This window comes from Pinus tabuliformis, chromosome 4_2 (assembly GCF_031772625.1).
Source record: "Pinus tabuliformis cultivar Carrire ecotype Pingquan chromosome 4_2, CPIR1, whole genome shotgun sequence".
NCBI lineage: Eukaryota > Viridiplantae > Streptophyta > Pinopsida > Pinales > Pinaceae > Pinus > Pinus tabuliformis.
In genome coordinates, this window is record NC_142304.1 from 803,144,967 (window position 1) to 803,170,993 (window position 26,027).

A 26,027-nucleotide genomic window follows, 5' to 3' on the forward strand; every position below is an offset into this window, starting at 1 on the left:
ACATGCGGACCTTACACCTGTACCAGTGGATGAAATTCATTATGTTGATTTTTCTTATGAAGGGCGGGAAGAGAGAAATTCTTCCTTGGATCAACTGGAAGAGCTTCATTGTGAGTAGCGTAATTCCCACATTCAATTGTTCCAAATAGACACTAGACTAGCTAAGATTGAGGAACATATTCATTGCATCTCACCTATAGATCCACCAAGATCCAACGTCAAGGACCCAACACCAGTTGACTCCACATATTAGAATGTGTGATACATGTTTATGTTATAAAGTTTCTTGTTAGTGTCATGTTTTATTGAAGTATTAGATATTGTAGTACTATTGATATTGCTTAAAGCTTTTAGTTTTTGGACTTCTTATTCTAAGTTTCGGTGGCAATAGACCTAGTTTCCCAATCGGGTAGCTTGAGGCCACCTTAACTAGCTTTTGGGAAACTATGTATTATTTTTTACAAAAGTAATGACAAAATATTCGTCGGCTTACAAAAAAATGAACATGATATCTCATATGAAATGTATTGTAATAAGGGGGTTTACATATTTATTTGTTAATGTTACAACTACCATGAATGTTGAATGAAATTCTTTTATATTACATATCAGGTATGTTATAGTGTATTGTGGTTGCAAATACTATGTTTGTTGTAAAACTCCTTACTCCTTATTTAAGGAGTTAGCGATTAAAATATCTAGGCTTCTACTTGTTATTAATAAAGAAAGTTTACATGCTAAAATATAAGACAAGCGTACTCCATTTATGGAAATATGGAAGATAATTTTAGAGACCAATATGTATGTAGTTATTTAGTTATTTACCTTATTTGTTGTCATCTTTAATGGTGGAGAGGGAATCTTTTGATTACATAAATTACTGTAGCATGTTGTTCTTAAAAATATGATGCATTTAATAATAATAAAATTATAGATTATAATATGTGAATTATAAATAAATATATGTGAACTTTCATTTACATTAAATGAAATAACATTAATGCATTAGATATTGTGTCAACTATATTTATCGCAAATATCAAGGCCTTAGCCAAAGTATGAACATCTCATTGTGTTACAAGATTTCTCCTTTTATTAAGTAAAAAAAATCAACTATATTTATTGCAAAGATCAAGAGCTTAGTCAAAGTATGAAGAGATCTCATTGTGTTACATAGGTTTCTCCTTTTATTAAGTAAAAAAATAATTTCAAATATCAATGTTTTTTTTAAAGGGAGACATTCAATGGCTTTAGGTAATGAAGATGAAGTAAAGCACTCATGAGGGATATTTAATTTTGAGTTTTTATTTAACGATTAATAAGAAGTAAGTAATAGAAAACATCTATTAATTTTTTGCATTTTTACTCTTAAATGTCACACTTCTACATATCTGTTATGCTCTTAACCTGCAAAGTAATACCGAACATAGAATATGCGAAGAAAAAGATACCCAAAACAAAGAATATGCGAAGAAAATATACCCAGAACACAGAATAGCAATGATTTTATTACTCAGAGAGAAATGTTCACAGGCCTCTTCGAGGGGGCAACCTCCAATAGAGCAGAGCTCGATTACAAAACAAGACACGATCTCCTCGCAGGGAGTCTCTATCCTTTATATATGACTCATACATGCAATACCACGGGCCAATACCGTGGGTTTTATTAATACCATCTATCTAATACTACCGCCCATTTACCATCTATCTAATATTACCGCCCATTTGCAACTAACTATGGTCCCGTCATTAATTGCGGGTTAACCACTTACAAATATTAATATGGGCTTTATTGACTCTTGACTATGACGTGATCCCATGACATAAATAAGGGGGTTAGGGTGGGACCCTAACAATATCTTACTCTTTATATTGATAGAGAGTTCCATCATTTGGATATCGAGATCATAGAATTCAACTATATTTATCGCAAAGATCAAGACATTATCTGAAGTATGAAGAGATCTCATTGTGTTACAAAGATTTCTCATTTTATTATGTAAAAAAAAAAAGAATTTCACATATTAATGTTTTTTTTGAAATGGAGACGTTCGTTGGGTTTAGGCAATGATGGTGATGTAAAGCATTGATGAGGGATATTTCATTTTGGATTTTGATTTTAGCCATTAATAATAAATAAAAGATAAAATATATCTATTAATTTTCTGCATTTCTACTCTTAAATATCACACTTCTTCATATCTTGTTCATTAGATTGATAGAGAGTTCCATCTTTTGGATATGGAGAGCATAGATGTTGGAAAATTTTAATTTGAGTATTTTTGCAATGTGACACTACAACTTTACAATATGATTTAACAACTTATATATATTTTTTTTAATGAGACTAAGATAAGTTAAAACATTAAAAATGTATTCACTTGGTAGAAGTTCTAGATCAATTTGGGAAACAATTTCCAATGCTTGACATTCCATGTAAACTAATTACCTCAATAAACATATTCTTCTTAAGTTGTATTCACAAATCCCTGAGAGCATATTTAATATCCAATGCTACAAACTCTTCTCTTTCTTAATCTATGTTAATAAAAAACTTAAATTTTCTATTAAAAGCTCCATAAAAACTATTAAATTTATCAATACACCAATTTATAAAAAGTTATTAGTTAAAATCCAAATCATTGTAGTCAAAGGATCTTAGCTCGAGTGGTTTGGCGAACAATTCTCCAAAGACATGTTGTAACTAGCTTATTTGTGGCATTTATGAAATAGTTGTATCAGTTGTAATAGTGGAAATTGATATTTTGAAGTTACCAATTTTGGTGAAATTATCATTCGATTAAAAAAAATCTGAATCACTATAATACAATGGCATTGATATAAAATTGAGATATTTAGAGATGAATTATCAAATGTTAGGCACTTTAATTTTAATTTATAATAATCTTGAGAATCTAAAACCCCAATTTGTTAGATCTCTGGGTGTTGGTCACAAATCATTGAGTGCCTACCAACTTATTAATGATAAAGGAGAGATTTTTAGAGAGGTTCTCTAACCCACCTCTTTTTACAAGGATGGGGGCATATCATAAGTTGAGACCCAATTGAAGAGATCAAATGGTGCCATGTCCACCAAGATGTGAGTGTTGTCTATGTTGTATTGAAACAAAATGATTGAAAAGAAAGATGAAGGTTCCAGCTTCCAGCTAGGGCATTGTCATAAATGCAAGGCAAGTGATTGAAAAAAAAAATGGCAATTAAAATTATTTTAGTTTCCCTCAAATATGTAAAAATTACTAATTTAATTATTTTAAAGATATTGATGTTTCTATTGTAAAAATAAAATTATCAAAATAGTATAACTATAATATTTCTATATGTGTTTATGTGCAAAATTGGTCTCTCTCTCTCTCTCTCTCTCTCTCTCTCTCTCAATTTTTACATTGTAGGCATCCATTTTTTTTTAACTTTGTATGAAGATATTTTTAGTTTTTATTATGTTTATGGTCACATGTTCAAATTCAAAGGGGGTAAAATATTTGCACCTCCAATAAAGTATGTCAAAACATTGGGAGAAGGGAGGTCCCTTGTCTCACAAATAAATAGGTCTCGTAAACAAATTTGATGATCACAAATAAATAGGTCCCATAAACCAATTTGATGTCTAATTTTACCTTGAAATTAGATCATTATTAATATTTATTATAAGTATTATTTGTATTTATATTGGCACTCAAATACAATGATGTTAATGATTAAGAGTGGGTCATTAACCAGCTTGAGTGGGCCTAACAGTTAAGAGCATGTGTTTCCTCCTAAGAGGTCACAGGTTCAAAACGAGAAAGGGGTAGAGTATGTATGCCTTTGTAGACTTAGCAATCAAATCGTTGCATGGAGTTGGGTCCCTTATCCCACAAACAAAGGGGTCGCATAGACCAAATTGAACAAGGGGGGTCCCTTGTCCCATAAAGAAGGGGGTCTTTGTGGGTCCCTTGTCCCACAAACAAGGGGGTCGCATACACCAAATTGGTGTCTGGCTTAGCCGTGACCTTAAAATTGGATAATAATAATAATATTGTCTACATGACAATTTTTTTTTGCGCAAAGGTGGTGGATCCCTTATCCTACAAACAAGGGGGTCTCATACACCAATTTGGTGTCTGGCTTGGCCTTGATCTTAAAATTGGATAATAATAATATTGTCTATATGACAATTTTTTCATGTGACCGCACATTTTTGTTATATATAACAAGTAATTATATCACGAGTATTTGTCCCCTCAGTTGCAAAAATACATAAATAACATTTATCACATAGATGCAAATTTGTCTCGTAAACACAAATACGAACCACTTTTAACAAATAAAAATAAATAAATATACAAATGCTTCTTTAATTCAATAAAATATAATTATTAAGTGGAGGGAAGAAAACTCTATCTTATTAATTACTAGGAAAACACCATAATATATGATTAAATTACATACACTTCAATGTCTTTCTTTTATATTATTTAGAAATGATTTTGTTTGAATATATATATATATATATACTAATTATGTATTGTAATTTAAGATTTTTGAATTTTTTAAAAAAATTATAATAACTTGAAATGTAATATAAAATAATTATTATTTTTTAATTAAAATTAAATAAATAACTTAAAGTAAGATTGCTTTTTAAGTTTTACTTTCTAATTTTTACTTTCGTCCTCGCCTCTTCCATGAAATGCTTCCGATAACCCAACTTCCATGAAATGCTCCGATAACCCAACTTTTGTCACCTCAGATATTAGTATGTCCTCTGGTTTTCTTTATGTTTTATTTGTCTATTTGAGCTTATGGCCCTCTCGATTGTGGATACTGTCACTAGCATCTTTTTTGTATGCTTTCCATCTTCTCTCAAGTTTGTCAACAAACTTGATTGGGCTGAGACTACACATTTTTTTAAGCATCTAATGTATATCTTTTTTCAATGAATAGAATGTTAACTTACAAAAAAAATTATTACTTTGTAATTTTTAAAAGAATGTAATGTAATTTTTCTTAAATTCTTCTATATAGTTACAAATTTCAATTTCATATATATGAGATGATGATGGTTAACTCCTTCATCTTTATTATACCTGCCCCATTCAATTTTGTTTTTGACTAGGTATTAGTTTAGTTTGTCTTTGACCAAAAATTTATGACGCTAATGCATAGATTCACATTAGGAATTCAATTTTTTATATTTTTAATTATTATTTACATTTAATTATTTGTAAGGTGATTCGTTGAGATCTTATTATGGGGTTTTTTTAGTAACTTTCATTTCTATTGTTTAGAAAAAAAAAATTTAGTTTTATTTCTTTTTTATTTTATTTTTCTCTTTTTTCTATTATTTATATTTTCATGAATTATATTTTTTTCACAATAATTTCAACTTAAAATGACTTATTATTATATTAAAAACATATTTTAATAGACTTAATTATAAACAGTTATATATATTAATAAAAATAGAACACATACATATTTATAGGTATGTTAATATAAACAATATTAGTTAATCATATTTTTAATTTTTGTTGATGACATTTATTAGTTATTTTATTTTTGTGATGAAATATGTCTTTATTATTTTTTTGTTTAATTAACATCTAACACATTTATAACAAGGGCTACATAATAGCTAGTACCTACCACTAAACTTAAATAAAGCTTAATTAAGCTAAACAACAATAAAGACAAAAATTTCATCCCAAAAATAAAAAATAAAAACTATAAAATATTGTATTGTTAAAAGTCAGCCAAAAATTAAGAAATATGATTAACTAATATTGTTTATATTAAAAAATACACACACATTAAATTAAATTAAATTGATTAAAATATGTTTTTCATCTTAAATTAAATAATAATAATAATAAGGTAAAAAAAAGATTAAATAAAACTAAAAACAAAAAATTAGTAACTAATAGAAATAGGAGTTACTAAACAACCCTTAATAAAACTTCAACCAATCACCTTATAAATAAATGAGTTGTCTCTAATGTGACTTTTTGAAAACTTTTCTGATTTAATTTGTTTAAAATCCAGTCGGAATTAATTGAAATCACAAATTTGATGGGTAAACTCTGGATAATCGAAGTGCCCTAGGGGTTTTTCAGGGTGTTGAATCCATATATGCAATAAATAAAACTCGTTTAAATAACAAAATCAAGATTTCACCTCAGATTTTTCCCCCTGATTCTGGTTCGAAAATCCACCCAAAAAATCCAAAAAAATTACATGAAAAACAACTTCATAAATAAATAAATTTAAATAATAAATTACTCAAAATCCTAGCAATTCCAAAATTACTTAAAACCCAAATGTTAAATTAATCAAATCCTCATGAGAAAATCGGAAAATCTAAAACTATTGAGAGAAAATAAATAAAAATTTTTGAATACCCACTCGTACGAAATAAATACCCACCAGTATTCAAAATAAAGATTGAATAACTATAAAAATAAATAAAGGGTTACCTAAAATGAGATAATTTACGTGGACCCACGACACAACGGTATTACCAATGATGTTGGGGCAGATTTAATGTTGTTCGTCACATTAAATAATATTGGAATATGTTGACCTAACTCCGATCCCTACTATAGTCAAAACTTAAACTAACACTTGAAAATAAAATTTATTTTATACGTGAAAATTAAGTATATTTTTTAAATTATATTAATAATATAATTAAATATAATAAAGATATTTAATTAATCGTTTTTATTTTTAATAATTTCTCATTCAAATTTATTTGTGTAAGATATTTAAATAATCGTTGTTATTTTTAATAGTTTCTTATTCAATTTTATTTGTGTTTTTGTATATTAATAGTAGAACTAAATATAATTAAGATATTTAAATAATCGTTTTTATTTTTAATGATTTCTTATTCAGATTTATTTGCGTTTTTATTTTTCATTTCTTATTTGTGTTTTAAATGTTTTCATTGTGGTCTGACCTTGGATCGATGCCAGCCCTTCCTGTCTGTAAATAAATTCGGTGCATCTCATAAAACGCCACACCCACCGCCTTCGACGCCAGAAACTCAGACATCGTCGCCGCTGCGTCGCTTAGATTCGTCGAATTCAGGGAAGCTCGAACCGTTATCCGGCGAATTATAAGTGAGGATTTTTTGGCGAATAAGCTCTCTGAGGATAAGTTATCTGATAGATATCAGCAGATAAGCCATCTTCTTAGAACTTATCAGAGGACTTATCCACTGATAAATTATTGCGATAACGTATTGGTGGAGAACTTATACGCTGATAGGTTATCATAATAACTTATTAGTGGATAAGTTATATATGAGAACTTATCTCCTCATACGTTCTCGCTGATAACTTATCTTATAATAAGTTATCACTGATAACCTTTTCTAATAAGTTATCTGTAATAACTTATCTTCAGATACGATACCTGTAGTGACTTATCTTCAGATAAGTTATCTGTTATAACTTATCTTCGATAAGTTATCTAATATGACCTATCATATCATAAAGAACTTATCAGTGGAGAACTTATCAATGATAGCTTATCTGAAAACTTATCAAACAATGACGTATCAGAGATAACTTGTCAATGAGAACTTATCAGTGTATAGCTTATCAGGATACTCTATCAAAAATTACTTATCAGAAGTAACTTATGAGATGACCTATCAATGCATAACCTATCAAAGATTACTTATCAGATGATAACGTATGAGGGATAACTTATCAGATCACTTATAAAAGAGAAGTTATCAACGGATAAGTTTTTATGTATAACTGATCACAGATAACTCGTATAGAAACATAAGTTATTAACAATAAGCCGTGAGTTATCGTAGAGGACTTATCTATCGATAAGTTATCAATAGACAGATCTGAACCATCAGATCGCGTAAATATGAACCGTCGGATCTGGAAAATTTGTGCCGTCCGATCTGGCTGATCTGGGCTGTTGGATCTAAGTAGATCTGGGCCGTCCAATATCAAGCGATATGGGCCGTCCGATCGGGAAAATATGAGCCGTCAGATCTTGACAGATCTGAGCCATTCGATCATCTACATTTGAGCCGTTGGATCAGAAAAATGTGTGCCGTCCGATCTGGGCAATCTGGAACGTCAGATCTTGTTAGATCTAGGCCGTACGTTTTCGCCAAATCTGGGTCATCAGATCTGACATATTTCGGCGGTCGGATCTTCATAGATCTCATCCGTCCAGATCAGAACAAATGGCAGCTTCTCAGAGGCCACATCTGGACCGTCCAGATCACGACAAGTGGCAGCCTCTCAGAGGCCAGATCTGGGCCGTCCAGATCGCGACAAGTGGCAGCATCTCAGAGGCCAGATCTGGGCCGTCCAGATCGGGACAAGTGGCAGCCTCTCAGAGGCCAGATCTGGATCGTCCAGATCGTGACAAGTGGCAGCATCTCAGAGGCCAGATCTGGGCCGTCCAGATCGTGACAAGTGGCAGCCTCTCAGAGGCCAGATCTAGGCCGTCCAGATCGCGAAAAGTGGCAGCATCTCAGAGGCCAGGTCTGGGCCGTCCAGATCGCGACAAGTGGCAGTATCTCAGAGGCCAGATCTGGGCCGTCCAGATCGGGACAAGTGGCAGCCTCTCAGAGGCCAGATCTGGATCATCCAGAACGTGAAAAGTGGCAGAATCTCAGAGGCCAGATCTGGGCCGTCCAGATCGCGAAAAGTGGCAGCCTCTCAGAGGCCAGATCTGGGCCGTCCAGATCGCGACAAGTGGCAGCATCTCAGAGGCCAGATCTGGCCGTCCAGATCCGGACATGTGGCAGCCTCTCGAGGCCAGATCTGGATCGTCCCGATCGTGACAAGTGGCAGCATCTCAGAGGTCAGATCTGGGCCGTCCAGATCGCGACAAGTGGCAGCCTCTCAGAGGCCAGATCTGGGCCGTCCAGATCGCGACAAGTGGCATCCTCTCAGAGGCCAGATCTGGGCCGTCCAGATCGCGAAAAGTGGCAGCATCTCAGAGGCCAGATCTGGGCCGTCCATATCGCGACAAGTGGCAGCATCTCAGAGGCCAGATCTGGGCCGTCCAGATCGGGACAAGTGGCAGCCTCTCACAGGCCAGATCTGGATCGTCCAGATCGTGACAAGTGGCAGCATCTCAGAGGCCAGATCTGGGCCGTCCAGAGCGCGACAAGTGGCAGCCTCTCAGAGGCCAGATCTGGGCCGTCCAGATCGCGACAAGTGGCAGCATCTACGAGGCCAGATCTGGCCGTCCAGATCGGGACAAGTGGCAGCCTCTCAGAGGCCAGATCTGGATCGTCCAGATCGTGACAAGTGGCAGCATCTCAGAGGTCAGATCTGGGCCGTCCAGATCACGACAAGTGGCAGCCTCTCAGAGGCCAGATCTGGGCGGTCCAGATCGCGACAAGTGGCAGCCTCTCAGAGGCCAGATCTGGGCCGTCCAGATCGGGACAAGTGGCAGCCTCTCAGAGGCCAGATCTGGATCGTCCAGATCGTGACAAGTGGCAGCATCTCAGAGGCCAGATCTGGGCCGTCCAGATCGCGACAAGTGGCAGCCTCTCAGAGGCCAGATCTGGGCCGTCCAGATCGCGACAAGTGGCAGCATCTCAGAGGCCAGATCTGGGCCGTCCAGATCGGGACAAGTGGCAGCTTCTCAGAGGCCAGATCTGGATCGTCCAGATCGTGACAAGTGGCAGCATCTCAGAGGCCAGATCTGGGCCGTCCAGATCGGGACAAGTGGCAGCATCTCAGAGGCCAGATCTGGGCCGTCCAGATCGCGACAAGTGGCCGCATCTCAGAGGCCAGATCTCGGCCGTCCAGATCGGGACAAGTGGCAGCCTCCCAGAGGCGAATTCGTTTCAGCAGAGGTAATGGGAGGCAGAACGCGTTTTAATATTCTTCCTTGTGGATGGCTTCCTATTCGTTAATGTCACTGAGATTTTAACATTGGAATGGGGCAGCCATTGAAATACATAACGAGCACCATTACTACCGAGGGATTTAATTGTCTGCGCAGCGTTCATTGTCACGAACCCCGCTATTCGAAACCCTGAATTCGTTGAATCTTAGCGACGCTGTAAAGCAGCAAATTGTCGTTGATGACAGATTCAGTAACTGCTTCCTTGCCTTTGCTGCAGACTGGGTGCTCTGGACTCTGCAGGGGAGTTGCTATATTCGTAATAGGGCTTCGAAGAGACTTAGCTTCTCCGCCATTGCTATAGAAATATTAGAAAGTCAGTTCATGTTCATTTACCTATACTTGAATCCCAATTAGGGTTACCGTCTGTTAGGAGGCAAGCGTCAAATCTCCCCTGCCTTCCACTTTCTAAATCTCCTCCTTCACTGCCAATCTTTTAAAACTTGTGTTTAAAAGTTGTGAATGAAGCAGCGAAATCCGTAAACAAACCTTTGGGTTGCAGATTTGTTCATGTACACCCCTTATTAACTTTTTGGAGTGGATGGCCAATTTCAATGAAATTCTCAACTAGTTTGTGAGAATAGAAGATGGGGTGCATGAAGACTCACCTGTTTCGGAACTCTGCTTCAATGCTTTGCTGTAGGGTTTCAGAGGGGTCAGAAGAGAAGCTGGCCGGTAATCAATGCATGAGTGTTTTCTCTTTAGAAACTATGAATGTCCATGGTAATACAATTTTGAGGATTTAGAGTTGAATGCTATAGAAGTTGAGAGTTGAATGTTAGGGAGTAAAATAAAGGGCCATAGCTCTGTTAGTTTTGGTTGTTAAATATATTATTATTTTTCAATTTAAATTCAAATCTTATGGTTATAAAAGATGATGGTATATTTTTGTTGGTTATAAAAGATGATGGTATATTTTTGTTGTTTCATTTACATTAATAATAAATGAAATTATAAATATTAATTATATTTATATTTATTTAATATAGTTATGAGTTTATCATATAGAGTATTAAATAGATAATAAATGGTATTATGGTAAAATAACAAATAGCAAATGGCATCACATCACAAATTGCAAACGACATCTATTTTAGAAGGGGAAAATGATCACGATCCACATATTTACTCATGTGGTTGTGTTAATTTGTAAAGACATTGTATTATTTTGGTAATTATTTTGGTAAAGGCTCTATATTGCCTATTGCATTAATTTTTTTATTATTGCATTTTTTATTATTTTGAATTTTATCATAGGAGTTTTGAAAGTTAGTTGTTAGAATTAATGCTATATGAAATATTGTTCTCATTGTGAATAGCAAGGTTGCATTGTCATAATGAGTTTTCAACATGAGAGCTATGATTTAGTTTGCATGTCCATCGATAGAGAGAGATGATTTAGTATTCATGCTCATTAATAGAGAGATGATTTAATATTCATGGGTAATAGTGATGGAGATATGCTTTACTATTCATGATGAGTCATAATATTTGTATTGGGTTTGATCTTTCTTCTTTCCACAAGGAAAATTATAGTGCATGAAATTTGTCTCTTCATTGCAAAGCATTGAGGTGAGGTCGTAGGTGTTGAAGTCTCTTTTGAGTTCCCCTATTTGTCTCAAGAGTTGGATGACTTTTTATCTCTTTCTTTTGATCTTACCTTTTTTATTTTGTAAGTTTTTCATCACTTATGCACTCATTTGGGCTATTTTCTAACTACCTTAATCATTTTTGGAAATCACTTTCATTTTGGCACCAATTAGTGCCATGGGTGGTTAGAGATTTTTTTGGGGAAAAGAGCACCTTCTATATTTGGTTTGAATTATTATATAAATTGTCAAAATGGCCACATTGCACCCTATTTATTGCTCTTTTACAATTGCACATTTTTGTATTGTGATCAACATTCTAATTGACATAGTTTTGATGCCAATTCATAGAGCTACCAAACAATGGATCCACTTATCTTGAGTTAATGGTGACACACTCCCCAATTCCCCTGCTTTGAGGGGGATACAATTCTTATAACCAACTTCCCTTTATTTGTGGGTTTCCAAGTTTTTTTTTTCCAAGGAAAAGGAAAAATCATAATTTCCATTAATATGTTGAAATTTACATATTGTAGATGGTTAAAGAAGCATATGTTGTAAGTTGTGGTGTACCACCTTCAAATGTTCTCATACAAAAACCCTGTAGGATATATTAGTAGTATTTACATAATTACATGTCTAAAAATAAATATATACATAATAGCTCAAAAAATTATGAAATCAAGCATGTCTGGGTTGCCGAGTTTTACTAATCTAAATCTTATTAAGTATAAATTGGGCAATTCTCCATACATTTTTTTTTTATGTTTTCTTTCTAATCCAAATTTCAACTTAAATGCTCTTTAGTTCTTTTACTAGGTTTCCCTTCTCCATAATTTCCCTTTCAAAGAGGCACCACTACATGTCACCCTTGTCATTATTAATTGTGTTTGCAAATAGTAGATCAAAATATAGGCACCACTACATGTCACCCTTGTCTTTATTAATTGTGTTTGCAAATAGTAGATCAAAATTGCAATTTGAATTTGCAAATAGTAGATCAAAATTGCAATTAAGGACAAGCTTAAATGACATTAACTCTAGATAGAAAAACTCATTATATGTTTATTCTTAGAAAATGAAAACTTAAATGACATTAACTTCAAATAAGTATTCTTAGAAATGAAAACTTAAAGGACATTAACTTCAAATAAGGGAGCTCATTATATGTTTATCCTCGAAAATGAAAGAAATATAATTCAATAAACCATGAATTATAAATTATGTTCAAATGTCCTACCAAATTTAACCATCAATTCAACCTACAAAATGTGATGTTAACATGAATTATAAACTATGTTCAAATGTCCTACCAAATTTAACCATCAATTCAACATACAAAATGTGATGTTAACAAAACATGTGTCTGGCAAAATAACTCTTTGAAAATAGATCTTCAATTATGTTTACAATGATTAAAGTAGTTTAACTAAAATAGAGTAGTTGTAACATTAAATATTGAATTTAGCATTTTGTAACCCGGGGAAACATTAATTCGAAAAGCATTTCTAGAATTTATAGTGTGAAATTAGAATTTTAGAATGTGAAATTACATCCTAAAACAATGTTATTATGAAATGTTATTATGATGATCTACAATGTTGATTATGATGATCAATATTGTTTTCTAAAATGCATACACCCACCACTATATCTCTAACATTAGATATAAATATTAATGAGGTATGTAAATACAATAATGATCAACAAAAAAATTAATATTTCTAAGCACTCCAAAGTTCATGTCAGTTAAATAGTGATCAACAAAGGCCTAATAGACACCAATATCTAAACATAACATAGTGATCAACAAAGGCCTAATAGACACTAATATCTAAACATTCATGATCAGTGTGATTAAACATGGATTGTAACTGTAAAGCAGTGCAGGTCAAAACACTTGTTATCAATGTGTTTTAGCGCAGTTTATAACTACAAAGCAGTGAATATAGTTCATGTCAGGTAAATAGTGATCAAAACACCAATATCTAAACACTCATTATTAGTGTGCTTAAACATGAATTGTAACTGTAAAACAGTGCATATTAAAAACAGTGCATATTAAAACACTTGTTATCAATGTGTTTTAGCGCAGATTGTACCTACAAAGCAGTAAATATCTATATTCACTTGTTATTAGTGTGATATTCACTTGTTATTAGTGTGCTTCATCGCAGACTGTAACTGCAAAATAGTGAATATCAAAACACTTTTTAAGTAATGATATAACAAGGGTAAATAGTAATGTAACAAAGGTAAATAGTAATGTAACAAGGGTAAATAGTAACCACACAGTAATGATATCATGTTTACTGATATCATTTAACAATCCTAAATAGTAGTGATATCATGTAACTATTTACCATAGTGATCAATATTGATCAATATTTCAACAATATTGCATGTTTATTATTATTAATATTGTTTATTATTAATAATATTGACTAAGTGTAAGGAAATAGTAGTTAATTATGTCATGTTGCTCGACCAACTGACATCAACTGTCAGTAGAGCTCATGGACAGTTGAGCTGATAATAGTAGTTAATTAGGTCAGGTTGCTCGACCAACTGTTAGTGCTGATAAAGACACAACCGTTTAGGAGAGAAAAATAATGCCATCCAATATATCAGTATTTTCTGAAACCCAGTGTTCATGATGTGAAATTCAAATCAACTGTCTACAATGCTCAGAAACACCATGAAAAAGTGAACATTTAAATGTATTTTCTTAATAATGAAATCCAGTGTTCATGAACACCCTGAAAAAGCCAACATTCAAGATGCATTTGCCATCATAAAAAAAACAACATTCAAGATATATTTTCTGAAACACAGTGTTCATGATGTGAAATTCAAATCAACTGTCTACAATGCTCAGAAACACCATGAAAAAGTGAACATTTAAATTTATTTTCCTAATCATGAAATCCAGTGTTCATGAACACCCTGAAAAAGGCAACATTCAGGATGCATTTGCCATCATAGAAAAAAACAACATTCTAGATGCGTTTCGGAGAGAAAAATAATGCCATCCAATATGTCAAAGTATTTTCTTAATCATGAAATCAAAATAAGTCAAAGTATTTTTTTAATCATGAAATCCATGTGAAATTCAACTCTCTAGAATGCTCAGAAAGACCATGAAAAGCCAACATTCAAGATACCTTTGCCGTCATATATTCAAACTGAAGTATAACCAACAAAAAGCAGTGATTGTATAACTATATTCATAGCATGATACCACAGTGTTCTCAAAGTGATCCATATAAGTTATGCGTAGCATGATACCACAGTGTTCGCAGTGTTCTCAAAGTAGATCCATATAAGTTATACATAGCATGATACCACAGTGTCCTCAGTGTTCTCAAAGTAGATCCATATGAATTATGCTAATAAACAGTTGTTTGGTCCACAAGGAAGTATAACAGTCCTCAAAGCACATAGACCACGTTTTTAGAGTAGATTATCACTATCTACACATCAGAGATGAGCGCAGCAACGAATGAAAATGAACCCCAAACTGTTGCGGTAGCGTGACTGTGCAAGTGAAGCATACAAATAGTTAAATGTTTAACTGGCCATGCATTAAAAGTACTGCCAAAGAGATCATAACTAACTGAAGAACCTCAGAACAGTCATGAATTTGGAGTCTGGACATAGCCAACAGGCAGTTCAGAATATTGGCCGAGAAGGACCAATACCAAACGACCCATAAAGGCAACTCCAAGTTGTCATCTCCAACGACCTTCTCACCGAAGCAGCTGTTCTGCAATATTGCCCAAGAGCCAACTCCAGAGAACAAGAAGCCACGATACAGCTGCTAAAAATACTCCAATATATTAATCCTGCTTGGCAGAATAAGAAAGGTGGCTATCAAACCACTGATAACGACTACTCCAATATCTTCATCCTCCTTGGCAGAATAAGGGTGGCCATAAAAGACATTTGAGATCAAGTCTTGGAAAATAGTACTGAGATGAACAATCACATTACATGCTCTGGATTTGCAGTGGAATGTTCATGTTTCAACTGACCTTCCGCTTATTTTGTTGAAATCGATAATAACCACGCCTCTTCTGTCATAGTTCGAATCCCATCTTAATAAAGGCTGAAAGGCTCATGGAAATGATAACATTTGGTGGTTGAAATGCTATTCCCATATGGTAGAAGATAATCACTACCTGTGTGACTTGGTGCACTCCCTTTTATCATTCTCTATTGCATCAGATAATGCTGTCTGACTTTCTAAAAGATTAATTTTGAAAATCTTTGCAACTCTTTCAAGGATATAAGGATATAATGAGAAGTGGAATCATCAGGTATCCAGAGTGCTCAAGGTGGGGTGTGAGGCACCCACGTCATATTTTCATTATCCAAAATATTCCTGGTATAAGCCGCGGAGGAGCCAATGGATATAGCACCGATCTGCACCTCTTACAGGGTATAGATGTGGTGGTGTCGCAGTCTACTGAGCCGCTGAAGGGATTAGGGTAGACAAAAATACATGATAAAAGGGAAAATCCTATAAACCCTTAGCATTATGCAAATACCAGTAAAAACAAAAATACGTTTTTTCAACTATCTTGAATAAGCTCTGGCACTCATTTTGGAGTGTCTGCCTTTTTTAGGCTTGATATCAATACCGCCCTTCAAACAGAGAAAATGGTGGAGGATTTCTGATTGTTGTAATAAGCAAGGGTTTGTCCGACATCAAGATGCTTTCCCACGAAGATCAGACGCTGTTGGTCGGAGAGAACCCATTATTTGGCCTGGATATTATCTTTTGACATCTTTAACGGTGTAAAAGCTCTCAACCTCGAGAGGTGATATTATATTTTGACATCTTTAACGGTGTAAAAGCTCTCAACCTCGAGAGTTATGGTCTTAACAAGAGTTTTGACAAAGATGAAACTGGAATATAACTATCAGATATACCTGTCATCACAAGCAAGCAAGTTTCTTTTGGTCAAAATTGTTTATTTATCAACACACTATGAAAAAACAGTACCAAATTCCATAAGAAAATGAGAAACCATTGCCTCCCAAGGATGACAGATGTAATTCATAAACTAAACGGAAAAGCTCTCCCAGACGAAAACTTTAAGCAGTTGCCAAAAAAAATAACTCTTCGCATAAACAATTTTGGAGATCTTCAAGATGCATTTTCCACTTTAAGTGGTAGCCAAAAAATAACTCTTCGCATAAACAATTTTGGAGATCTTCAAGATGCATTTTCCATCATATATTCAAAGTGAATTATAACCAACAAGGACAGTAATCATATAACCATATTGATAGCATGATGCCACAGTGTTCTCAAAGTAGATCCATATAACTATATTGATAGCATGATGCCGCAGTGTTCTCAAAGTAGATCCATATGAACTATGCTAATAAACAATTAATTGATACACAAATATAACAGTCCTCAAAGCAATATACCATGTATTTAGGGTAGATTATCGCCATCTACAAATCAGAGATGAGTGCAGCAACGAATGAAATTGAAACCCAAACTGTTCTCAACAATTAACGGAAGTGTGACTGTGCAAGTGAAGCTTACCAGTGGTTAAATATTTAACTATTCAAGTATTTAGCCCATGCATTAAGAGTACTGCCAAAGAGATCATAACTAAGCAGTAACTGAACGCTGAAGAACCTCAAAACAGTCATGAATTTGGACATAGCCAACAGGCAGTTCAGAATATTGGCAGAGAAGGATCAATACTCGTAAAGGCAACCCATAAAGGCATCTCCAAGTTGTCATCTCCAACGATATCACCGAAGCAGCTGTTCAGCAATGTCGCCCAAGAGACAACTCCAGAGAACAAGAAGCCACGATACCACTGCTAAAAATACTCCAATATGCTCATCCTGCTTGGAAGAATAAGAAAGCTGGCTATAAAACAACTGCTAACGACTACTCCAATATCTTCAACATTATTGGCAGAATAATGTTGGCTCTGGATTTGCAATGGAATGCTCAACTGACCTTCGGGTATTTTTGTTGAAATCGATAATCAGCATGCACCTTCTGTCATAGTTCGAATCCAATCTTTTGGATGAAAGGTTCATGGAATTGATGACATTTGGTGGTTGAAATGCCATTCCCATATGGTAGATTATAATCACTACCTGTGTGACTTGGTTCACTCCCTTGTATTATTCTCTATTGCATCAGATAATGCTGTTTGCCTTTCTAAAAGATTAATTTTGAAAATCTTTGAAACTCTTTCAAGGATATAATGAGGCACCCATGTCCTATTTTCATTATTCAAAATATTCCTGGTATAAGCCCCGAAGGAACCAATGGATATAAGCACTGATCTGCAGATTCTGCACCTCTTTACAGGGGGTAGATGTGGTGGTGTCACAGTCTACTGAACCGCTGAAGGTATTCGGGTAGACAGTGATGCATGATAAAGGGGAAATTCTTATAAACCCTTAGCATGAAGCCAATACCGTTAAAAAGGAGAACGCACTTCTTCAACTATTTTGCGGAAGCTCTGGCACCATTTTAGAGCGTCTGCTATTTTTAAGCTTTGATGTAAATACCGCCCTTTAAAAAGGGATAAAGGTGGAGCCTAGATTCCCAACAAGATGCTTTCCTGCGAAGATCAAACGCTGCTGGTAGGAGGGAATCTCTTCTTTGGCCTGGATCTTCTTTGACATCTTTAACGGTGTAAAAGCTCTCAACCTCGACAGTTATGGTCTTAATAATAGTTTTGACAAATCTGCTTCTTGAAACTGGGATATAACTAACAGATATACTTGTAAATCATCACAAGCTATTTTTTTGTCAAAATTGTTTATTTATCAACATATTATGAAAAAATACTACCAAATTCCATAAGAAGATTAGAAACCGTTGCCTCCCAAGGATGGGAAATGTAATTCATAAACTTAAAGGAAAAGCTATTCAAAGCCAAAATATAACTCTTCACATAAACAATTTTGGAGAGCTTCAAGTTGCATTTGCCATCATATATTCAAAGTGAATTATAGCCAACAAGGGCAGTGATCATATAACTATATTGATAGCATGATACCACAGTGTTCTCAAAGTAGATCCATATGAACTATGCTAATATACAGTTGCCTGACTCACAAGGAAGTATAACAGTTCTCAAAGGACATATACCATGTATTTAGGGTAGATTATCACCATCTACAAATCAGAGATGAGCGCAGCAACGAATGAAACTGAAACCCCAAACTGTTGTCGACAATAAACGTAAGTGTGACTGTGCAAGTGAAGCATACCAATAGTTAAATGTTTAACCATTCAAGTATTTTGGCCATGCATTAAGAGTACTTCCAAAGAGATCATAGCTAAGCAGCAACCGCGCGAGCGCTGAAGAACCTCAGAACAGTCATGAATCTGGACATAGCCAACAGGCAGTTCAGTACATTGGCCGAGAAGGATCAATACTCGTACAGGCAACCCATAAAGGCATCTCCAAGTTGTCATCTCCAACGATCTCACCGAAGCAGTTGTTCTACAAAATCTCCCAAGAGCCAAATCCAAAGAACAAGAAGCCACGATACCACTGCTGAAAATACTCCAATATATTCATTCTGCTTGGCAAAATAAGGAAGCTGGCTATAAAACAACTGCTAACGACTACTCCAATATCTTCATCCTCCTTGGCAGAATAAGGCTGGCCATAAAAGACATTTGAGATCAAGTCTTGGAAAATATTACTGAGATGAACACTCACATGACATGCTCTGGATTAGACCCGGATGCGGGTGTACCAGGTGCCTTCAATGCAGGCGCTGGTCTTAATTCTTGGGACGCGCCGATGTGATGGGTATGCGTATCGAGGCAAGGGAGAACAGGGCTCCACCTTATAACATGTCAATGGAATTTAATTCATCGCAGAACAAGTAGGACGACGCCTTGAAGCCGAATGCGTGTGCTCAGAGATTGAATTGTGCGAGGATGAGGTTTTATGGTCCTCCGCCGGCTATGGGGGTCAGGCAATGGTTATTTAAGAGGCGGATCCCGTCAAGCCAGGGATTAAACCAGCAAATTGATGTCTGTATTCGGCAAGAGACTTCTCTGGAAGGTTGCTTTAGGGTGCTGGAGAAGAAACTCATTGCCCTCGCCTTAGGCAACATGGTTCGTGGCAGGGGAGTGCCTCGTCGAGGCGGGAGGTCCGGGATTCGTATTGAGCCTGAGGAGGATGAGCAGCTGACGGCGTCGCCCATGGCGTCCAGGGACCCTTCGTCCTCCATCTCCGAGGAGGAATATCTGCTTCTCCCGGACTCTTATCAAACAATTCGCCTCCGTATCCCTGGTAGGCTTCTGCGTTCAGATGTTATTCTTCACTTCTCGGTTTATCTCACTGAAGCGGCTCCTGTAGATCTCTCTGAGTCTCCCCAGGCCTCTGCGAACCGCCTGGGCAGTGAAATTCTACTAGGAGATATGCAAGGGAGGGTGTATCGAATCCCTCAGCCTCTGAATGCAGTAGCTCCTGACGCACAGTCTCCGCAGGCCCCGGTCCAGACGAATTCGACTCCAGGCCCATCAATTCAGGAAATTCCGCCCCCAGGCAATGCTATTCAGGACAGGCGTGAGGGACATGATTCGGTTCAGCAAGGCTCAGTGGATCAGCTTTGCTGTGACGAGGAGCTGGTAATTTGGCTAGATTCGCCCAGCCACCCTTCCTGAGTCTTTTTAGTTCTTCTTCTCCAGGTTTTGTTTACAGTCTTCTTTGTTTCTGCTGGTTTTAAGTCAGGTCGATCTTAGCTACTCTTCTATGCCTCCTCTTGGCGGTTTTTCTCAGGTCATCACTATGTCTATAGGCTCTACAAAGCCTGTATTTTGTCTATTAGCTGTCCAAAGGATCTACAAAGCCTGTGTTTTGTCTATTAGCTGTCCAAAGGTACCACATGGACAAAATTTTGTAAACAGGTCTCTTCAGAAAGGCAATCTGTCTCAGATGTTTATGCTAGAGGGTCGGCCGAGCCCCCTCAGATGATGTAACATTTTGTAAATATTTTCCTACTTAATATAGACTTAGACTTTACTCAGAAAAAAAAAAAGACATGCACTGGATTAGCAGTGGAATGCTCAACTGACCTTCGGCTATTTTGTTGAAATCGATAATCAGCACGCATCTTCTGTCATAGTTCGAATCCCATCTTTTGGATGAAAGGCTGAAAGGCTCATGGAACTATTTGGTGGTTGAAATGCCATTCCCATATGGTAGATTATAATCACTAACTGTGTGACTTGGTGCACTCCCTTGTATCATTCCCATGGAATTGATGACATTTGGTGGTTGAAATGCCATTCCCATATGGTAGATTATAGTCACTAACTCTGTGACTTGGTGCACTCCCTTGTATCATTCTCTATTGCATCAGATAATGCTGTCTTTTTTTCTAAAAGATTAATTTTGAAAATCTTCGAAACTCTTTCAAGGATATAATAAGGCACCCATGTCCTATTTTCATTATTCAAAATATTCCTGGTATAAGCCCCGGAGGAACCAACGGATATAAGCACCCATCTGCACCTCTTTACAGGGGATAGATGTGGTGGTGTCGTAGTCTACTAAACCACTGAAGGTATTCGGGTAGACAGTAATCCATGATAAAGGGGAAATTCTTATAAACCCTTAGCGTGATGCAAATACCGTTAAAAAGGAGAACGCACTTCTTCAACTATTTTGCTGAAGCTCTGACACCATTTTAGAGCGTCTGTTTTTTATAAGCTTGATCTCAATACCGCCCTTCAAAAAGGGAAAAAGGTAGAGGCTAGATTCCTCCCGATTGTTGTAACAAGGGTTCGTCCATCAACAAGATGCTTTCCTGCGAAGATCAAACACTGCTGGTCGGAGGGAATCTCTTCTTTGGCCTGGGTTTTCTTTGACATCTTTAACGGTGTATAAGCTTTCAACCTCGAGAGTTATGGTCTTTGACATCTTTAACGGTGTAAAAGCTCTCAACCTCGAGAGTTATGATCTTAATAAGAGTTTTGACAAATATCTGCTTCTTGAAACTGGAATATAACTAACAGATATACCTGTAAATCATCACAAGCAATTGTTTTGGTCAACATTGTTTATTTATCAACATACTATGAAAAAACAGTACCAAATTCCATAAGAAAATGAGAAACCAAGCAATTGTTTTGGTCAAAATTGTTTATTTATCAACATACTATGATTTCCATAAGAAAATGAGAAACCAAGCAATTGTTTTGGTCAAAATTGTTTATTTATCAACATACTATGAAAAAACAGTACCAAATTCCATAAGAAAATGAGAAACCAATTGTTTATTTATCAACATACTATGAAAAAACAGTACCAAATTCCATAAGAAAATGAGAAACCATTGCCGCCCAAGGATGACAGATGTAATTCATAAACTAAACGGAAAAGCTCTCCCAGACCAAAACTTTAAGCAATTGCCAAAAAAATAACTCTTCGCATAAACTAAAAGGAAAAGTTATCCAAAGCTAAAACTTTAATCATACCCAAAGCTTCCATGATCTTATGGCTAATTTCTCACCGCTAGGCCAAGATCATGCTCTGATACCACTATAATGATCCTTAATAGGAATACAAGTGATAACAAGCAAATAATACATGCAGCAAATTACAAAAACGAAATATTCAGCAAACACCCATATAAACGCTGCAAATGGAGAACTTCTGAGCCATTTTATTATATTTATGCAAGTCAAATACAATAGATGATGAAATGGTGCACCTGGGCTTGTCTAAAAGGACAAGCAGGACCAAACCCAGGTAGGAAAATGGTTGAGCTGAAGGCTTCCCAACTGTTGCACCAATCTACATTGTGCTGCCCAGAAACTACTACTTTGCTGAAGTTCGAATGGCTAGACGGTGCACTGAAACTGCCCAAAAATTTATATGCTTTTAACCTCGAACTCCTTGGCCAAAACCCAAAAATAGTTTGGCCCGATTTGGGCTTCCCAAAATCGACCCCCAAAGGCACTATTCAAACCGTAACAATTCTACACAGTCTACTGCAAAGATGCGACTTAAAACCCCACGTCCGGTGCTCAGAAAATTATGAAACTTTATATTTGGGATCCTTGTCAAAAACCCAAAAAAGATTTTGGCTGGTTCTAATTTTCGACCCCCTTGGAGCCTCACATCAGCTCTAGCGGCCAATTTTGACATGCTGGAAACTGCCTGTAAATCCACCTGAAAACTTCTCCAAAACGTTGAGTTCACTCGTGCTATCCAGTCCCTGACGGATGATCTCTTGGCCCAACTCAGTTGCTCCCAAGTACCACGAAAATCTGCTATGTGGCCTCTACGTTGTCCCCCAGCCCCGCAGTTTGAATTGTTGGAATGTAGGCTCAGCTGACTGTAAAACCTAGCAAGAACGTTGGTCTAATGTTGCAACCTGATCTCCCCAACTCCCGGGCAAGCAATCAGATCTTTGCTTGCCTCAATCTCCCTCTGCGTGTTTCCTGGCTGCCCAGAAATACGCACTCCTTGCTCTGCGTTGGTTGGTGGTGCTATGTCACTGCTCCGGAACTCCTGAAATCCTTGTAGAACTGCCTCTCTAGGGCGGGCATGGATGGTCCCCCGAAGTAGAGGTTGAATCTTCCACTTGAGAGATTCGTGGCTAAACAGCCAATTGACTCAGCTAAACAACAGAGTGAACAATCAAGTGATTTAGTTTGCAAGATGTATGAATGAATCCCAAAATGAGAGTTACCCCCTCCTTATAACTCCTTGGGTCTCCCTTCCCTCATGTGGGTCCCTCCATCCACCTATTCGACTTTCCATCCAAGCTATTCAAATGGGCCAATTCGAATTCCCATGTGGGTGGCCCCCACATTCCACTAGCAACCAAATTAAGTCGAATTGCCTCCCAAGTCCCTAAGTCGAAAATGATGGGTTCTCTTCCTTAGCCAAAATTGTGTAGCAACACCCTGTTACACATGTGTTTGAGAAGGGACATGATAGTTGCCCTAATCGTTTTTCCAACCATCCTTGGGTAGCTCCTACAGAGCTCGAGTGGTGGGACGATCTAAGGTAGTATCGCGAGGACCTCCCAGATAGTTGTCGAATTAAGTCAACTACATGGCTCAAAATGCCTAGATAATGAGACCATAGTCACCAAGGGAGGGGGATATGGGCAATTTAGCCCAAAAGTCACGAGTTAAGATTCAGGCCCAAGAGGCCACCATTGCGTATAGGAACATAACCTCAATGAGCACTCAATCTTACATTAGAAATTTGGAGAGGAATGTGCACCAAGAGCACCAGTATTTTTCAAATTATGAGTTTAGCAGCGAAGTCTCTCAATGGCTCCCTAATCTAGGAAACACCAAGGGGAGGAGAACCTAATATATCCATTTGATTACCCTACATGAGCAAGTTAAAACATTGTTGGGGCATGTCCTCAAGGAAAACACAATGATCACAACAAGATTATTTCCTTCCTCAATGATTTACAGGGTAACCAATGGAGGATGCAGGACAGCTTGGCACGATTGGAGGCTCGGTTTACAGGGGAACCAATGGAGGATGCAGGACAGCTTGGCACGATTGGAGGCTCGGTTTTTTGGCTCCTGAGAACTCTCTTGTTTTGGCTTTTTTAGTCTTTTTTGGCTACTCTAAAAATCTTGGTGACTCCACTGTAACCAATAAAGCCAATAAATCCGATACGAGTGAGGTTGACCAAATTTTGAAAAATTGTAAAGCCAATAAATCCGATACGAGTGAGGATGACCAAATTTTGAAAAATTGTAAACCGCAATGGAACTTTTTGCCATAATGAAAATTTTCCAATTTACGAAAAATAAACAGTATTCTTTGGATTTGGATATGTTGAGTATTTTTCTTGAATATATTTTATGGTTATGCACGTAATGAAATATTGCTAGGGTTTCTATTTTCCTTCTCTTAATGCATATGTTTACATGAAATTTTTGGCAATTATTGCAAGCTTAATCTCGTATCTTTGAGTTCCCTCGAAAACCTACTAAAGAGCCTTTTTCTAGTGAATTTCTCCCATCATCAAATGATAGCTATGGTAAGGAAGTGAACAAGGGTTTTCTCCTTTACTCCCTTCAAAAATTTGATATCACAGTTAAAGTCCCTAAGACTCCATCACCCAAGTAGGGATAAGGCAAAAAACTCTAAAACCTTATCTTTTCAGCCTTTTTCTCAATTTTCAGCCCTTCAAGGCAAGCCTCTAGGGCTACGACTTAACTACGACTTAAGACAAATTCAACGAGGGTTTGAAGTATTAAAAAGTTGTAGCTGATTTAGCACTCTCCTACTTTGTTATGCCTAACAAACTCAAAATCAAGCATATTGGAAGGGGTTCGCAGCAGAAGGTAAAATGTGCTACAACAGAAGGCATGCGATGGAATGTGCAGTTTACAACAAAAGGTTAAACGCATGGGCTACTTAATTGTGTAGTCATCTCACCCTTCCGCCCAATAGTTGCGACCATGGTTTGTACTCTAGATGTCACTCCATCCTTACTGCAACCACGATATGCTCTCGATTCATAGATTGTGGTAGCCTAGCTTCATCGTGCTATTCCTCTGACCTCTTATTGAAATATTGTCATACTAAAATGTGCTACAACAGAAGGCATGTGATGGAATGTGCAGTTTACAACAAAAGGTTAAACGCACGGGCTACTTAATTGTGTAGTCATCTCACCCTTCCGCCCAATAGTTGCAACCATGGTTTGTACTCTAGATGCCACTACATCCTTACTGCAACCATGGTATGCTCTCGATTCCTAGATTGTGGTAGCCTAGCTTCATCGTGCTATTCCTCTGACCTCTTATTGAAATATTGTCATACTAAAAAGAGTGTGACCCGTTTCAGCTTGTTTTGCATGATTCTTGTGGAATGTTCATTCCTGTTGCTTACAAGAAAAGGGTTCATTGAATTGATAGTTGGTTGAGCTAAAACAACTTAACTTGTTAATACCTGTATTTATTAAAACTATCAGGAATGCCTATGCCCTAATTTATAGGATGTGTTGTGTACTTCTGAACTTGTGTAATATCTGGAGTTATTACAAACATATAGAATGCCTGAGACTTTAACAGTATTCTGGAAACTATGGTTAAAGTTGCAAGAGACTTCAAACCAGGTATGAGACTTAAACCTCATGGAAGATTTGGTCTCCGATCACAATAGGTGTAGATGCATCATTGAAAGAGCATTACTTAAGGGCATTAGAGAGTAGTTCTTGGTCATTGTTGCAGAAGTGGGTGGAGGATTTTGCCTTTGAAATCCCTTAATGACTAGTGGGTGGCTATCGCAAACCTTTGGCTACCCTGGACTAATCTCCTCAATAGGTACTAAAACTGAAGTAGACTTTGGATTCCCTACATTGGGTGGAGCTAGGGAAGCAACAAACATAGGGTGGAGATAAGCCTCTAGAATCCCAAAACTGAGTGAGGGTGGAGGTTCTCACCTCTAGAGGCCCTCGCTAGCTATTGGGTGGACTCTGGAGGTGGATTACTTTTGGTGTCCCTAAACTGAGGGTGGAGATTCTCACCTCTGGAACCCC

The 26,027-nt window shown here is 36.7% G+C and overlaps 2 long non-coding RNA genes across 2 annotated transcripts in view; both read right to left on the reverse strand.

The window, feature by feature from the left end:
- Positions 1-15,485: 15,485 nt before the first annotated feature.
- On the reverse strand, positions 15,486-19,210 carry LOC149172110 (uncharacterized). The gene is made up of 2 exons (XR_016259069.1): positions 17,050-19,210; positions 15,486-16,421 (listed from the first exon to the last, which is right to left on the reverse strand). It is a non-coding gene; the product is annotated as an uncharacterized LOC149172110 (long non-coding RNA).
- Positions 19,211-20,325: 1,115 nt separating this feature from the next.
- Positions 20,326-26,027, reverse strand: part of LOC149172111 (uncharacterized) — a 38,256-nt gene continuing 32,554 nt past the window's right edge. Inside the window, exon 3 of the long non-coding RNA XR_016259605.1 lies at positions 20,326-21,522. This is a non-coding gene — a long non-coding RNA (uncharacterized LOC149172111). The remainder of the gene's footprint in view (positions 21,523-26,027) is intronic.